We start from the raw sequence: 8,932 nt of genomic DNA, 5'->3' as shown, positions 1-8,932 counted from the left end.
AGTGTAATGCAGTTCCATAGACAGACTCTACAGTATAATACAGCCCCATAAAAAAAAAATATTCACCTCTCTTCCTCCACAGCTCCTAGCTACTGCTAATCTCCGGACCGCAAGCGCTGAGTAGCGACGTCATCGCACCCGCTGTCCCCCCCAGTAGCTACGCTACTGCCGTGGCCTAATAATAAGGGCTGCCACATGAATCGTCCGATTCAGCTAAAGAGTGTGACTTTAGTGTGATGTGATTGTCTCGGAGGAGAGACGCGTATCACATGTGCAGAGGCAGCGGAAAATGTAATTTCTCCATCTTCTCCATCGTGAGGGGACATCTGCTGAGAGATGTCTAGAAAATCAGTTTATTTTAATTGTACATTACATGTAACTGTAAGATTCATAGTGTTCTGCTGACCCCAAGGATCCCTCCCAAACCAGGAGGCGGTCGCCATAGCATCTCTATCTGAAACACGTTTGCCCATAAGTCCCTGATGTGGTGGTGACATTGGATTATCTATTTTCTGCATCTCTACTAATAAAAGTTTACATTTTATTGACAACCACTGATTGCGCCTCCTTTCTGACAAAATTCCACGTGCCACTACTGGTATCCGTGCCGTGGTCTCCAGGTGGCCGAGTGACTTTTTCCCCCTTTTTTCTATAGAACAGTGGGGCGAGTGCTGTCCGATAAAACCCCATGTTATACAGCAAAGTGAGCGAGGCTTCACGTATAATGGACGGAGGTGTAACAAAGTGACACCACCACTCTGACCACTGTTTTATCATAACCAGTAATAAATGTTGAGAATACTGCCGCTAGTTATACTGATGACTCGTAGTGCTGCGGATGACTCCGCTCTGCAGTGTAAAGATGGGTATAATACTAATGACATGTATAGGGGGATATTGGTGAGGCCCAGGCAGCAAACAGGGAGGACCCCGGGACCCGCCTAGTCTCACATGCAGCTCGATCCTCATTGGCTATTATGGTCAGTTTTTCGCTGCGTGACATGATGATGGTTTCATACATATATCTCGGTCCGAGCACTTTCTGTGAGGTCCGGACCGGCCACCATCTCTCATTATAAGAGTTTGGATCAGGAGACGGCATCTGGTCCGGACCTCACAGTAAGGCTATGGGCACACGCTGCGGAATGGTGTGCGGATTTTTCCGCACTGATTTTTGTAAATCCGCAGGTAAACCGTGCTGCTGCTTTACCTTGGAATTATCGCTGTTTTTGTGCGGATTCCACCTGCGGATTTACACTTACGGATTCCTATTGAGGAGCAGGGGTAAACCGCTGCAGAATCCGAACAAAGAATTGACATGCTGCGGAATATTTGCGCAGCATGTGCACTGCGGATTTTGTTTTTCATAGGTTTACATGGTACTTTAAACTCATGGAAAACTGCTGCAGATCCACAGTGTCAGCGTCAAATCCACTGCGGATCTGCAGCGTGCGCACATAGCCTAAGTGCTTTGACAGCAAAGCACAGATGTGTGACTCCGACCTAAGGCTTCGTTCACATGTTGCATTTCTTGCTAGTTTTTTAATGCAACTTTAAATCTTTTTACAGTCCCAGCAAACGTTTTGAGAGCTCAGAGATCTTATGCACACGATTATCTTTTCCCTTCCCCATGACGGCACCTAATGTGAGAAACCTGCATAGGAGATAAAAGATGGGGGCGGCACCTCTCTCCTCAGCTTGGTTTCCTGTTCCTGCGGGGAATCTGCATCGACCCAGAGGGATCGCTCTCTGGTGGGGCCGGTCCGGAGACCGAGGTCCGCGGCGGGAGCAGCAGCGGTGTGTGCGGCCACATTACTTACGGACGCTGCTTCAGGTGGCATCCTCCCCACTGTGGGCTCCCCGGTGTCCGCTCCTGGCCGGAAGTTGGGCCAGGGTAGAGGCGTGCCCCATCACTAGGCTGGCGCCGAGGTGAATGGGAGGACTTCCGGGATCAACCAGAAGTGACATCAGACGCCGAGGGGAGTGGTGTGCTGACACTCCCGGGAGGGAGGAAGTTCAGGGGCGCTCACACCGCTCTCCCCCCTGTATTATTTAAAGGGGCAAGCCATGAGTAACAGTGCCAACAGCCTCTCCAACATGGCGGACCCGACTGCGGAATCGCCGGTGCCAGTGGACGTTCCACAGACCCCCGTGGTACTAAAGGTTTCGGTGGGTGAATGCCTTTGTAAGGCAGATAACATGTCAGTAGCACAGTATCTCTGTATTATATTGTGCAGGGGAAGAAGGCTAAGGCCAAGCAGAAAAATAAAGTCTGCACACTCTGTGATAAAGCTCTCCCTAAAACCTATGACAAATGGATCTGTCGGTTATGTATAGATAAGACTGTGGCCGAGGAGTCGTCATCATTACTCCAAAATATAAAGGCTATCGTTGGGGAGGAAGTAAAAAATCACAGTAAAGGAGCAAATGAAACAGCACGGATTACATAGCTCTGAAAATCCACCTCCTAGACCTCCCCAAAGCAAATCAGAAGGTGAACCAGGGGTGAAAAAACGCAGTTTTTCCTTTTCACGAAAATGTGTTAAATTTAATTAAAAAAGAGTGGAAAAAAAACAAATAAAAAATGTCAGTTCCTCAGGCCCTTAAGTGTAAATATCCATTTGAGGAAGAAATCTGTGATAAATGGGAAAAAGCACCTGAATTGGACTCGGCAATTGCGAGCACTTCCAAGGGCATAGCGCTTCCCTTCAAAGACATGGGGGCTTTAAAAGATCCTCTTGATAAAAAGGCGGACGCCTTCTTAAAATCGGCATGGGAAGCATCGACGTGGGCATTTAAGCCAGGAGTGGCCCCCACTTGTACAGCTCGTGCCATGATAAAGTGGTTAGAGGAATTGAGTAAGCAAATAAGGGACAAATGTCCAAGGGAGAGACTCTTAGAGGTTATATCCTCACTTCAAAATGCGGCAGGCTTCTTAGCAGATGCTGCCATTGACTCTGCCCGTGCATGTGCCCTCTCCAACTCTGGTAGAAGAGCATTATGGCTTAAAAATTGGTCGGCTGACTTTCAGTCAAAAGTCAAATTGTGTGCAGTCCCTTGTGAGGGCCAATATCTATTTGGGAAAGCACTAGATGAGATTCTAGAGAAGGCTGCAGATAAGAAAAAACATTTCCCACCTCCTCCCTTCTCAAGACGGCGGTGGAATGATAACCGGCGTTCCTTTCGGGGTTCAGGATAAACAGGCCGTGGTCGGCCAGGGGATAAATCCACATGTGGGAAGCCCTGGGGTGAAAGAAGAGAGAGAGGATATCTCTTTAAGGCCGGGATCACACATGCGAGAAACACGTCCGTGTCTCGCATGTGAAATCCAAGCTCTGGCGCCGGCACTCCAGAGCGGAGCGTGTGGCCGCATAGCAACACATGGAGCTGCGCACTCCGCTCTGGAGTGCCGGCGCCAGAGCTTGGATTTCACATGCGAGACACGGACGTGTTTCTCGCATGTGTGATCCCGGCCTAATAAGCCTCCTCAGAAATCAGACCCCAAACAGCAATGACGCCGATATCCGGGTGGGAGGGAGGCTTCGATTTTTTTGTCCACCAATGGGAAAAATTACAAACATCACAATGGGTAATATCCCTTTTAACCGAAGGCCTACGTTTAAACTTCACCTCCCTCCCTCCTCATTGAGTAAAAGTCACCCATGTCGCAAAAAGAAATCAGGCAACATTGGAAAGGGAAGTTCATCTCCTCAGGGAAAAACAAGTTCTTGTAAAAGTACCAGCACAAGAAATTGGGAAAGGGTTTTACAGTACTCTATTCCTCACGCCAAAGCCGGATGGTTCACTAAGAACAATCTTCAATCTAAAATCCCTAAATCAATACATCAAAGTAGAAAAATTCAAAATGAAGACGTTAAAAACTACAACAAAACTGCTATATCCAGGCTGTTACATGGCAGTAATAGACCTCACAGATGCCTACTATCATGTTCCCATTTGTGTAGAACATCAACAATTCTTAAGACTGGTAGTAGAAATAAATCAAATCCCTACTCATCTACAGTACCAATGCCTCCCTTTCGGGGTGTCAGTGGCCCCCAGAATCTTTACAAAGATAATTTCAGAGATTCAGAGATAGCGTCGTTGGTAAGAAAGGAAAATATCTTACTAATACCCTATCTAGACGACTTTCTCCTTGTAGAGGACAGCCATTAAGAATGGGTAATGGCAGTCTCAAAAGTACGGGGCCTATTGGGGTGGTTGATCAATTAAAAAAAAAAAAAATGCTTCCAGTCCAGATACAGGAATTCCTGGGAATTCAACTGGACTCGATCAAGCAAGTTTGTATCCTTCTGGACAGGAAAATTAAAGCCATAAAACAAAAAATAAATCAAACACAATCAGGCCAGCCCATCTCGTTAAGAGAAGCCATGTCCCTTCTGGGGATGTTGACAGCCCCAATCCCAGCGGTTCGGTGGGCACAATTGCATTCAAGGGAGCTACAATGGCAAATACTTACCGAACAAGCAAAAAATCTCCACAATTTAAATCGGAAAATCGTTCTCTGGCCACAAGTGCAAGACTCTTTAGATTGGTGGCTAAAAATAGAAAATTTAAAAAAATGGGGTGCCATGGTCAGTCCAAAATCCAGTGGTGCTAACCACGGATACAAGCCCTCTTGGCTGTGGGGCACATTTGGAAGATCAGATTCTGCAAGGCAGATGGGATCCTCAGATGGAGTCGGCATCCTCCAACCTAAAGGAGCTAACAGCAGTAAAGGTACCTTCACACTGAGCAACTTTACAACGAGAACGACAACGATCCGTGACGTTGCAGCGTCCTGGATAGCGATCTCGTTGTGTTTGACACGCAGCAGCGATCAGGATCCCGCTGTGACATCGCTGGTCGTAGCTAGAAGTCCAGAACTTTATTTGGTCGTCAGGTCGGCGTGATTCGTCATGTTTGACAGCAAAAGCAACGATGCCAGCAATGTTTTACATGGAGCTAACAACCAGCGAGAACGATAAGTACGTAACTGGATCGCTCCTGCATCGTTCTGGTGTTGCCATGTTTGACGTCTCTATAGCGACCCAAACAGCGACGCTGCAGCGTCGCTTAATGTGACAGTACCTTAAGACTAGCAGTTCTGCAAACAGAAGAGACTATCAAAGGGAAACACCTAGTGGTCTTATCCGACAACAGCACGGCAGTCCCTTACATAAATCGTCAAGGAGGAACAAGGTCAAGATCTCTGTTAGAAGAACCCAAAAGACTGTTTTCTTGGGCAGAAAATCACCTCCTATCATTGACAAGTACACATCTGAAAGGAATGAACAACCTTGTCGCGGACTTCTTGAGCAGGCATGTACTACATCAGAACAAATGGTCTCTAAATCAGGAAATTTTGGGGGAAATCTGTGACCTTTGGGGTATCCCACAGATAGACCCTTTGCCACAAAACAAAACCGGAAGGTAGAAAGGTTCTATTCCCTGAACCCACAAGAGAACCCAGAAGGAGTGGATGCGCTGTTACACCAATGGAAGTTCCAACTGGCCTACACATTTCCCCTGATTCCGCTAATACCGACAGTGTTGAAGAAATTCCGGGAGGATGGGACACGAATAATACTGATCGCACCCTTCTGGCTGAAGAGGGCCTGGTACCCCTGGCTCAGGCGTATGTCCATATCGGACCCATGGATCCTTCCAGATGTGCCAAATCTACTACACCAGGGTCCAGTGTCCCATTCTCAAGTACACAGTCTACATCTCACTGCCTGGAACTTGAGAGGGGGCTTCTACTAGCAAAGGGTTTCTCAGCTCCGTTAGTTTCTACTCTGCTATCCAGCAGGAAAAAAACTACATCCGATAAATACCAAAAAATCTGGGAAAAATTTCTAGAGTTCTCAGGGCGATGCCTATCAACCACCACTCAGAAAGTCCCAATAAGGGAAGTCTTAGAGTTCCTCCAAAAAGGTCTGGAACGGGGGTTATCTACCAGCACCCTAAAGGTGCAAGTTTCAGCGCTTGGCGCCTTATTTGATCAAAAATTGGCTGATCACCCCTGGGTGTACAGGTTCATCTGAGCCTCCTTCACAGCCAGACCATTTAAACCTAGGCCAAAGGTTGCTCCCTGTGATCTAAATTTAGTGCTCCAATCGCCTTAACTTCTCCTCCTTTTGAGCCTCTTAACTCCATATCAGAAAAAACTCTAACCCTAAAAATGGTTCTCCTGGTTGCCCTGACGTCGGCCCGACGCATTAGTGAGATCCAGGCTCTCTCTATTGATCCTCCATACACTACAATTCTGGAGGAGAGTAATAATCAAAACTGACCCGGCCTTCTTACCGAAGGTCAATTCAAAATTTCATAGGGACCAGGAGATAGTTTTACCCTCATTTTGTTCCAATCCAAAATCCCAGGGAGAACAAACCTTTCATTGCCTTGATGTCAGACGTTGCCTAATCCAATGTCAATCTAGGGGTACGTTATTCATTATATCGGGGGATATACCCCCTGATTATTTTGGCCAGGATGATGCTCTGTGCCAAGGTGGATTACCTTTTATATTTTATAGATTTATTCATATTTACTCATAAATGGTGTTTTTTATAATCTATATATATCCATTTGTGGTCAAATTATGATGGTCCTTCTTTGATATATATTACTCTCTTTTATTGTAATTATATTTCTTGTATTTGATGTCGGCCATCCTGACCCTATGTTCGTGGATTCCACAACGCAGGATTTATATGAGTTGCATAGGTCATGCCATTGAGCTTACGGCTGTATCAGCATAGCCGGTTAGATTTATTTTGTATTTAGAGCTTATGCCTCGCACACAATTCACACAGACATACGATCCTAGTTGCTTACGTCCTCATATGTGCAATGACAGCTTCCTCCTCAGAGCCTCCTGGTATGTGCGCACCCCACGCATGCGCTGTACTGCCCCTGGCGGCGCTGTGAGTCGGCCGCGTTGCCGTGGGGATGGGCGGTGATGACGTATGTCCTCCCGCCCATACCCCATGATGCGCGGCTGCCCCTGCCGCTCTGGGCACTTACATCATGATGAGTACATGCGCTGATACGCCTGTGAGCGGCGACCCTTCCCTACATATACCCAGCCCTCCTCCTTATTAGCCACGCCTCCTGACGAAGCCATGACGGTGAAACGCGTGTCGAGGTCGCCCCTGCTGTGAGCACGCCGCCATCTAATTACAATATGTCCCAAGGTAACTTTGGATCATTATAAATGGCAAATACACTCATTATAGCCGACTGAGCTTGTCATATGCTATCGGTCCTTTTCGGCTAAGACTTAGGGTTTCACTTCCCATCTATCGACCAAACCCCTATGGATTACGTATTCTATTATGCATTATTTTGCTTATAGAACACCACAAGAAGAGAGAGAGCGGCACAGCTCTTAAATAAGAGAAAAAAGGTGGCACACAACCAATGTGTATAGCAGTCTGAGGGATAGGAGTGGAGGTGCAATCCGCAGAAAAACAGTCCAAGAGAAATCCAACAAAAAAAGAAAAAAGCAGATGCACTCACCAAATGCAGTTTCAAGCGTCCTTTATTTCAGTACCAAACGGTACATACTTCACGGCACGGGGGAGAGGAAAGTGAACAAGGAGAGTGCGACAGGTTGGATTCTTTTGCTTATATTATCTATATTTAGCAATGATCAATTCCATCATGATCATATAACATCTGCCGGCGCGCTGTTTCAGCAGGGCTCCTTTTTCGGATTTGTTTGTATCCTGTCCCAGTATTACTCTTACCACCTGCGTATACTGGATGCTCTTTAGCTGCTGCTCCCCATTCATTAGTATTTGTCTGTATATTTTATGTATGTATTATTTTTTGATATGTATTTGATATCCTAACAAATTGTATTATTCTTCTTGATACCTCTATTTGTTGGCGTGGATTTCTGGTTATAATCTACCTTAAAATTACTAGACAACTAGATCTTTGGACATTTACTATTGTCCTATAGCCACATGTTGTTATATAGGTTTATATAAATAGTTGCCTAATCCAATACCTGGAAGTGACAAAATCATGACGACAGTCTTCATCCCTTTCTGTTTCCTTTCAGGGAGCAAACAGGGGTAAGAAAGCCACAAAATCTATTATTGCACAGTGGCTCTGCATGGCTATTGCACTCTCTTAGGCTAAGTTCACACTTTGCGGATTCCACTGTGGATTTTTCCGCAGCAGAATTCCAAAATCCACAGTGAAAACCCGTCGCGGTTTTTACTGCGGTTTCTTCTGCGGATTTTCATCTGCAGTTTCCTATTGGAGCAGGTGAAAATCCGCAGAAAAGAAGTGACATGCTGCGGAATGTAATCCACTGCGTTTCCGCGCGGTTTTTTCAGCAGCATGTGCACAGCGTTTTTTGTTTCCCATAGGTTTACATTGTACTGTAAACTCATGGGAAACTGCTGCAGATCCGCAGCGGTCAAATCCGCTGCGGATCTGCAGCAAAATCCGCAAAGTGTGAACATAGCCTAACTCATTTGCAGGGCAATACCCTCCACTAGGGGTGGCAGCACACTCCACAAGAGCTATCGCCACATCCTGGGCGGAGAGGGCAAACGTGTCGATAGAACAAATTTGTAATGCGGCAGTATGGTCTTCACCCTCTACCTTCTTTCGCCACTATAGGTTAAACTTGGGGCTTTCAAGTCTTGCCTTTGGGAGGAAAGTCTTATCGGCTGTAGTCCCACCCTAGGAGTCTTCTTCTTCTTCCCGTCATGGGGAAGGGAAAAAATAATTACTTACCGGTAATTTGATTTTCCAGTTCCATGACTGTACCTTATTAACTCCCGCCCTATCTTGGTGATGGTTGTGTGTTGCACACACAAAAAAAAAAAAAAAAATATATATATATGTATATATATATATATAATAAAAAAGTGTGTGTGTATATATATATATATATATAATAAAAATA

This window comes from Ranitomeya imitator, chromosome 2 (assembly GCF_032444005.1).
Source record: "Ranitomeya imitator isolate aRanImi1 chromosome 2, aRanImi1.pri, whole genome shotgun sequence".
Lineage (NCBI taxonomy): Eukaryota > Metazoa > Chordata > Amphibia > Anura > Dendrobatidae > Ranitomeya > Ranitomeya imitator.
This window is presented reverse-complemented; position numbering follows the sequence as displayed.